The sequence below is a fragment of the Perognathus longimembris genome, chromosome 19, assembly GCF_023159225.1.
Source record: "Perognathus longimembris pacificus isolate PPM17 chromosome 19, ASM2315922v1, whole genome shotgun sequence".
Lineage (NCBI taxonomy): Eukaryota > Metazoa > Chordata > Mammalia > Rodentia > Heteromyidae > Perognathus > Perognathus longimembris.
In genome coordinates, this window is record NC_063179.1 from 3,248,483 (window position 1) to 3,257,854 (window position 9,372).

Genomic DNA, 9,372 nt, shown 5'->3' on the forward strand with positions numbered 1-9,372 from the left:
AGCTTGAAGATGTCAACTGACATGCTGCTGTTATTCTAACGGGTAGTTTCCACACTATGAACCCATTTGGGCATCTTTCTAGATGAGAGTTGGCTCTATGAGTTTCATGTGCAGAGCTTTGCCTTCTAATAACCTTTGTCTATTTAAAACATGAAATGGGTCTCATTTTGTAATTTGTAGAACACAGAAATGAACTTTTTTTTTTGCCAGTCCTGGGCTTGAACTCAAGGCCTGAGCACCGTCCCTGGCTTCTTTTTGCTCAAGGCTAGCACTCTGCTGCTTGAGCCACAGCGCCACCTCTGGCCGTTTTCTGTATATGTGGTGTTGGGGAATGGAACCCAGGGCTTCATGTATACGAGTCAAGCACTCTTGCCACTAGGCCACATCCCCAGCCCCAGAAATGAACATTTTGTCATGAGCCTTATGGATATTTTTGTAATCAATCCCTGTCACTTGAGGATTATTTGTGGCTTCCTTTGCCTTTTATGTAAATATTTAAATTGTTACTTGAGGTGCATTATAGATTTCTCTGTACATTTTTTATTTCATAGCTGGGCACTGGTTTCTCACAGCCTAGCTAGTTGGCTGAGATCTAAGGATCACGGTTTGAGGCCAGCCTGGGAAGGAAAATCTGTGAGACTCATCTCTGGTTAACCAGGGAAAAAATGTCAGAAATGGAGTTGTGGCTCAAGTAAAACACCCAAATGTGGCCTAGTGGCAAGAGCGCTTACCTCATATACATGAAGCCCTGGGTTCGATTCCCTAGCACCACATATATAGAAAACGGCCAGAAGTGGTGCTGTGGCTTAAGAGGCAGAGTGCTAGCCTTGAGCAAAAAGAAGCCAGGGACAGTGCTCAGGCCCTGAGTCCAAGGCCCAGGACTGGCCAAAAAAAAAAAAAAAGTTAAGGGACAGCACCCAGACTCTGAATTCAAGCCCCAGTATCAGCACGCGTGCACGCACGCACACACGCGCACACACACGCACACACACGCACACACAGTTTTAGACTTTTTGTTTACATCTGACTTCACTCCGTTACTGCATTCATTCTTATCTTCCCCGTGAGCCAGTCCTGCGGATGCTCACACTAAATAACACACATACCTCCCACCACACTGCGCTACACACTTGCTCATTATGAGCTCAAGTGAGCAAGGGGCCGTTCCGGGCTTCCCTGTACCACCCGTCCGTCCGTGACACCAGGTCCAGCCCGCAGGATCTGGTCAGGGCCACTGCCCCGAGTCTGGTAGCAGCATCTCCTTCTTCCCCGCCTTCAAGGTCAGTGAAGGCCATGAAAGCCCCCGCGGGGACGGGCGCACGTGAACTGCACTTGCACTCATAATCTTGCAGTGAGGAAGCTCAGCCTTCCACCGGCAATTACAGTTCAGCACTTCCGCCTAGCCTGCTGTACGTCTCTTAATAAGATTTTACAGGGAGAGACTGAGGGACAGGGTGACATTGTCCAAAAGGAAACGCACTCTTTGCCGGACTGACGTGCTCTGTACGTCACCTTTACGATAACGATTACATTTTTAATATAATTTTCTTCACTTTTTTTTTTTTTTTTTTTTTTGGCCAGTCCTGGGCCTTGGACTCAGGGCCTGAGCACTGTCCCTGGCTTCTTCCCGCTCAAGGCTAGCACTCTGCCACCTGAGCCACAGCGCCACTTCTGGCCGTTTTCTGCATATGTGGTGCTGGGGGATTGAACCCAGGGCCTCATGTATACGAGGCAGGCACTCTTGCCACTAGGTCATATCCCCAGCCCCATTTTCTTCACTTTTTATATTCTGTTATTTCTGCTTCTAGGAACATGCTGCTAGAGGAAAGAAGTGCTAGCTAATTGTGTGTTTTCATCTTGTTTACTAATGTTCATGTCGATGCTAAGTGTCTCTTGGAGTTTTTAATACATTCAGTAAAATGATGATGTGATGTCACTATTTCCTATGTTTATCACAATTAGTTTATTTTATTACTGTATTTTTTAAAATCTGTGTTAAACAAAAATGATAAAGGCAGGCTTTTCTATATAATTCTGGGCTTTAATTAAAATAGTAAGGGTATTTTAGCATTTAGCACAACACTGCTGGAGGGTTTTATAAGAATCTTTATTATGGTTAAGTTTGGAGTTTTTTTTTTTCACCGCTATCTTTATTTGGCTTAAAATTCTTATAAGGAATGGCAAAAAAAAAATGCTGTAAGATATGTTGAATGTCTTCTGATTTATCACAGATTTTTCTTCCTTGATAGAATAATATATACTTTGACAGACACGCAGTGTTTAACCACTCTTGCTGAAATTGGCTAGACCAGATGGACAGACAGACAGACAATGTCAATAAAATCTTAGTGTAACTTCACGGAATGCACTGGGAGGCGGGCGTGTTTCCACGTGGTTAGTGTAACGTCACAGTATACACTGGGAGGCGGGCGTGTGTCCACGTGACAGGTTCTAGGCCTCAGTGAGTTTCTAACACATCTCTGAGCACAGAGAGGCCCAGCAACAGCAGCAGCCCTGAGACCCGGGCTCTGCGCGGGGGAAAGTGAACTACACTTTCAAAATGAAAAGAGAACGACAGCTTAGAAGCTTCCCCATCCCGCCCCCTCCACCATCCAGGCTCCCCACCTCCCACCCCCTCCACCACAACCCAGGCCCCCCACCTCCCGTCCCCCCATCATCATCCAGCCCCCCCACCTCCCGCCCCCTCACCACTGCCGCCCAGGCCCCCACCTCCCACCCCCCCACTGCCGTCCAGGCCCCCACCTCCCGCCCCCTCCACCAGAACCCAGGCTTCCCACCTCCCGCCCCCCCACCGCCATCCAGCCCCCCCACCTCCCACCCCCTCCACCGTCCAGACCCCCAACGCCCACCCCCTCCACCACCCAGGCCCCCACCTCCCACCACCCCCCACCGTCCAGACCCAAAACGCCCACCCCCTCCACCACCCAGGCTCCCACCTCCCGCCCCCTCCACCACCCAGGCCCCCCCACCTCCCACCCCTCCACCATCCATCCATGCCCCCACCTCCTGCCCCTCCCCCACTTCCAGCCCCCTCCACCACCATCCAGGCCCCCCACCTCTCGCCCCCTCCACCACCATCCAGAACTCCCACCTCCCGCCTCCCCACCACAACCCAGGCCCCCACCTCCCGCCCCCTCTACCACTGTCCAGCCCCCCCACCTCCCATCCCCTCCACCGCCGTCCAGGCCCCCACCTCCCGCCCCCCCCACCGTCCAGGCCCCACAACTCCCGCCCCTCCACCACCCAGGCCCACTCCTGCCCCCTCCAGTCTATGCTGCCCACCTTCTGCTCCCTGCACCGTCTTTTGGGATCTCAGTACGACCCCCACACACCACCATTAAAAATCGTGTTCTTTTTGCTAGAAAGTTGTAATGCTTTTTCTTTTTCAAATGTGCGTAGAGAGCTGAACAATGGCCTCCAAATCAGGTGTTGGAGGCTCGCGATGTAACAGGAACGGCTCGGGAGGCTGAGCCCTGAGCCCCGCGGCGCAAGGCCGGCCCAGACAGGCGCACCTGGAGCCATCTGCCGTCCACGCGGTGCAAGCCAGGAGCAGAGCTGCGGCTCCGACGGCGAAGCCCCAGCCTTGAGCAACACAAGCTCAGGGACAGCGCCCAGGTCCCGAGTGCGAGTCCCAGGGCCAGCACTAGGTAGGACCTCTGTGGACGGAGGGGCTCCCTAGACGCCGTGTCAAGATGAATCGATCGTGGGCTCAGCATGGCACCCGAGCCCCACGACAGCAGAAGCCCGCGAAGATGGCGGTGGTCAGATGACGGGTGCTCCCAGCAGCACCCACAGCCTGAGGAGGGGGCAAGCCGGTGCTCCCTGGAGCCCTCAGGGGAACGTCGTAAAGACGGCCCAGTTCTAGAACATTCCACCTTCTCCTCCACCACGTCAGGCTGCTGGCGGAGGACAGCGGTAGACTCCCTGGCTCCCGCCCGCCCCCCCTGGAGTCACGCTTCCTATAAACTAGCGGGGACGGCGCACAGAAGAGGGGGTGCTGAGCCAGCCGTGGGGGGCACGCCCGGACTCCACAGGCCTTCTCCTGCACCCGCACCCCGGGCCACACAGCAGGAGGGCCAGCCTTGACCTTGGCCACGCCCTCCTCCGAGAGACTCCTGCCACGTCCACTGCGGCCCCCCAGACACCCCGCACGAGTCCCACCCGCAGGGGCAGGAGGGCGGGGGGGGGGGGAGCGTGATGGAACGTGGTAACGGTGACTGGAGAGTCACGAGTCCTAACCGAAGCGGAAGACTCAAGAGCACTGTGGGCATGGAACAGAGCCCGCCACGCCAGTGTGCGTGGTGCGCATCGCACCAACAGAAATCACTTCTCGTCTCTCTCGAGAGACGCCACCCACCGGGCAGCGCCACGTGTGCTCCGGAGGAGACGTCAGGGAGGGAACGGGCCTGCACCCAGCTACCACTGGCTCTCACCTACTGTCGTCCTAGCCACTTCAGAGGCTGAGAGCTGAGGACGCGGGTTCGAAGCCAGCCCACACAGGAAAGTCCACGAGACTCTTAGCTGCGGCTAACGACCCAAAAGCTGGACGTGGAGCTGTGGCTCACGTGGCGAGGCTCAGGGACAGCGGTTTTAACGGCTGGCTGGTGAGTCCATCCCGGCTCCACTGACTCAGGAGCGGCACGGGGTGGGGGGGGCGGGGGGGGGCGGGGGGGCTGGTCATCAAGGTTTCCCTTCATCCACCCCCTCGTTCACTCCCGGGCGGAGCCACCGGACAGTGCGGTTTGAGTCTGGTTATTCGCAGGCCTTGGGTGACTGGAACGTGGCTGTTCCCTGCCCTGTCGCCCTCTCACTGGCTAGCGTGTGGGGACACCACCCCCCCCCAGGCTGGGCGGAGTCATGGGGTGTGGCCGGGAAGGGAGGAGCCCTCTCGGCCACCGTCGGTCCGCCGTGCACTGGCAAGGAGCCGGCCACAGTGCGTGGACACCCCACTATGCGCTGCAAGCCACGGGGCCCCCGTGGTCAACACAAGCTCCCTCCCACGACACAGGCTGCACAAACAATGGTGGCGTCCACTCTCCTGTCCCTGCAGGTCTGAGAAAGGTAGTGGTGAATACATTTTGTAACGTCTGAGGACACACAACAAACAGGCACACGAAGGAATCGTCTGAAGGATACAAACAGGATTCAATGTTTTATTGCGCACCAAGTGGCCATAGCTAACAATATTCTATTGCCTCCTTCAAAACCCCCAAAGAGGTCAAACACCCTAGCTGTAAGGGAATCCTAAGTATTCACGGTTATAGATCTGCGAATTAGCTTCAGTTCATCATTCCACAAAGTAGTTTGTGCATGCCAGCTGTATAACGTGCCTCATAAGTATATGCAATTATTATTTGTCAATCAAAAGAAAAGTAAAATATGAAAATAATCATTTCAATTTTCTTCTGTGGTTTTTTTTTCCCCCTCACCTCTTTACGCTGCGCTGGGATTTCTTATGCAATAAGGAAGAACACAAGTTTAAGAGGCTGTCACAGGGTAGCTGGCTTTATGGAAGTTTGTTCCTCGGTCTCTAGGGCAGCAAATGGGGGTTTGTATGAAGCGCTCACAGACGATGACCACACGGACCGCGGTGTCGACGTAGCACCCGGGAATCCAGCCCCTTCTCCGGGCGACGCTCTCGGCCTCCCCGCAGGTCAGGGCACGGGACTGGGGCTCGCGAGGATGGACTCCATGTTCAGCTGACTGCGTAGACCCCCGGCCCGCCCTTACGGCGAGTTACCGTGTCTCCCCGGGCCTCGCGCCACGATTCGATAGGAGCAGAACAGGACGGGAATTCCACGTCGAGGGCCGGTCGCACCGGACACTTTCAACAAATGTTTGTGTGCGGCCATTACTGGTGGTGCACGCCTGTAATCCTAGCTACCCGGAGGCTTGAGAACCAAGAATTAAGGTTCGAAACCAGCCTGGGAGGACAGTTGCAAGAAACCCTTATCTCCAGCTCACCAGCAAAAAGCCAGAAGTGGGGGTGCCCTGAGGAGCGAAACGTGCGCCCCCTCACCTGTTGACGTGGGAGCAACCCTCAGCTTGGCGGCCACTGAAGGGCTAGGCTCCCGGAAAAGCTGGGCGGGGGAGCCGGGCGCAGAGGACCGAGACACCCGTGGTCCATGGTGGGGTGGGGCTGCCTGGAGCAGCGGGGGGCGGGCAGAGGGCCAGGGCCTCCCTCCCATGCACTGTCACCGGCAGCCCCAGTACCCCGTCGGGAGGACCCCGCAGGAGGTCCTTGGAGGGTGGGCCTCCCTGGGCGGATACAGGGCCCCCAGCTCCAGGCCCCCATCCGAGGCGCCCCTGGGGCAGATCCTGCCCCGAGCCTCGGTGGCTATGGGTGGAACCCCGTAGGCCCCAGGCGCCTGCCAGCTGTTGTCCGGGGTCCCCTCTCAGCCTCCAGAGGCCCCCCCAGGTCTGTGTCTTGGAGCCTCTCCATACCGGTTCCCTCGCCCAGCCCCCCTCTCCAGGAGAGGCCAGACCCCTTGCAGCACTCCCCAGGACGTTCTCACTCTCACGCCAGTACCACGCTCCCCTGCTCCCTGGTTCCGGTGCCACCCACAGCCAGGACAGCGCGGGCGTGGGGTCGTAGCTGTCGCCTCTGGGTTTTACCCAGGACCCCTGCTGCGGGAGCCAGCCCTCCCGAACCTGACTCATCCTGGGATCGTCAGACAACGGGGTTCAGCCGAAATCCCCCCCCCCCTTCCCCTGGCGGAGGAAAGGCGGCTTTCCTGGGAGAAATAGAAGGAATAAGAAGGAGTCTTCTCTGGTGGGCTGAGCCTGGTTTGCAGACGGAGGGTGAGTCACTGAGGCGCAGGCGATGGGGTGCCCGCGGGGGGCTGTTCTCTCTCTGGGAAAGAGGCCCCTTGTGGTTTTCAATTAGGCTGTGTTTGTGGTTTAATAATCTGCTTCCAGCTGTTGCTGGGACTTGAAAGACATAAAAGTGGGTCAAGCAAATGATTTCTGCTAATCGGTCTGTCCGTCCTCTGGGGGCTGCGGGCGCGCGGAAGAGCAGCTGGTGACGGGCGCCACCAGGTCGCCCGCCATGGGGACCCCCCAGACCCAGGTGCCCCGCTCGGGGCCCCTGCGTCCCCAGGGTCAGCCCAGGGCCTTCCCCAGGGCCCTCTCCGCTCATCTCAGTAGGAGCGACTGTGGAGCCGGACAGAAGCTGGGCTACAGCGGGCTTCATTGGAGGGGGACTGGGCGTAGAGCAAAGGTGATCTCCGGCGGTCGTTCCGGGCATCAGATCTGGCCAGCGGCAGCTCACCCTGTCCTCGAGGTGGAGAAGGGCCGGGGCTTGAACGTCGGCTTCTACACCGCAGGCCACAGCTCACAGCACTGGCCTCGTGTGGTGCACTGGAGGTAAGAATCGCAAGGCCTCTCCTGTCCCGCCGGGCTGGCTTCGAACTGCGATCCTCAGCCCTCAGCCCCCCAGTAGCTAGGACGACAGGCGTGAGCCGAGGCTCCTGGCGGTCCCTGCACTCTTGGCCTCGGCTCAGTGGCTTGGGCCAAACGTCGTCCAGTGAGCAGGGCCACAGCTGGTGTTCCGCACCAAGCCGCGGCGGGCCGGTGTGCACTTAGCCACGCCGATCGTGGACACGCACCGAGAAACACAAGGCCGCCCTCCTCTTTAAGCATTTCACAGTATCACCACTGCATTTTGCAGACACACAAGTGTTATGCTTGGGAGGATACTGGGGTTTGAACTCAGGGCCTCATACTTAAAAAAATATAGTTTTGTGGTTTTTTTTAACCAGGCCTTGCCTCTGGTCATGACCCACGCCCACCCCTCCCACACGGCTAAGATCACAGTAATCGAGCGACTCAATTCCCCGTTGGTAGGCGGTTTCCAATCCTCCCCTTTGTCCACGCTGCGATGTGCACACCCGCCCGCTCACACTTCCCGCAAGTGCAACTTCTAATCTCAAGGGTACCAGCACTTGTGGCAGTTGTCAAATTGCCATAGCGAGGCTTGATCGCCACGCACCTTCTCTCCTCCCGCAGGGAACCAGAGCGCCCCAACAACACGACACGGCAGGGCCAAAGACTGCTCCGACGTGCGCTCTCCATCGTCAGAGACCAAGCAGAGAGGCCACGCGGCTTGGCTGTCGCTATTCACAGACGCTGCCCTTTCTGTTCACGCAGTGGCCTCTCTGTATTTACGGAAGAACTGAGCCCCTCCATGGAGCACGCTATTCAGTCTGTCGCTTTGTCTGGACTATGGGATGAGCTTTCGTTCCATACAGTAGATTCTGACATCATTGAAATCTACGCATCTTTTCTTTCACGTTTCTGTTTTGCGGGTCCTATTTTTTTAAACCTTCCCCACTCCAAGTACGTAAAAGTCGACTTTCAATCCACCCCTCCCCTCCCCACTACACACGCACACTGTGAATAAAATAACCAGGGCAGTTAACTCGCTCGGTCTCCACCCGCAGTGCCGTCCACGGGTAGGGGTGGTAGCATTCCTGCAAGGTGGGACTGGGCGGGGGGGAGGGGGGTTAGGAGGGCTCCCTTCCCCTGTCAATCCTTCCTCCGGCTGGGCTCTCTGGGAAGGTTGAGGTCCTTCGGGCTCCTGTTGGACATGGAACATTCATTATCGCTTATTTGAGGCTCAGTGGTGTCTAGTGTACTATAAACTGGCTAAAGAAGTGTCTTCAAGGCTGGTGAGGTGGCACACGCCACTCCATCCCAGAGATGGCCATCAGGAAGATCACAGTTCGAGGCTAGCCCAGGTGAAAAGTGAGGACGTCTCCTCTCCATCAATGAGCTGGTACAGGAGTTCACATCTGAAGTGCCAGCTCCATGGGAGGTGTAGGGAAGTGGTCTAGGCCAATCCCATGGAAACTACAGGAACCGCGCGGGTGGAGTCCCACCAGCACATGCCCACTCTGGACCCTCTACGCCATCTTTGTCTTTGTTTCAAACTGGCTGACCTATTTGGGAATCTTGGTTTCTTTTTCATCTTCTTTTGGTGGCAGTCCTGGGTCCTGGGGCTTGAACTCGGCCTCAGCACACCCCTGAGCTTTTTTGCTCAAGGACAGCGCTTTATCACTTTGAGCCACAGGGCCGTTTCGTGTCTTCGGGTGGTTAATGGGAGATGAGCGTCTCCGACTTTCCTGCTCAGGCTGGCTGTACACTGTGATCCTCGGATCTCAGCCCCCTACGTAGCCAGGATGACTGGCGTGAGCCACCCATGCCAGGTTTGGAGATCTTGTTATCAGAAAAACACTACTCGTTATAACCAAAATGCATTTGGAGAAGTAAATCTGACTTTTCGCTTATTAAATATATAAGTGGTCATTCTGACAGCAGCAAATATTTTAAGAATAATCTAATCAGGGCAAA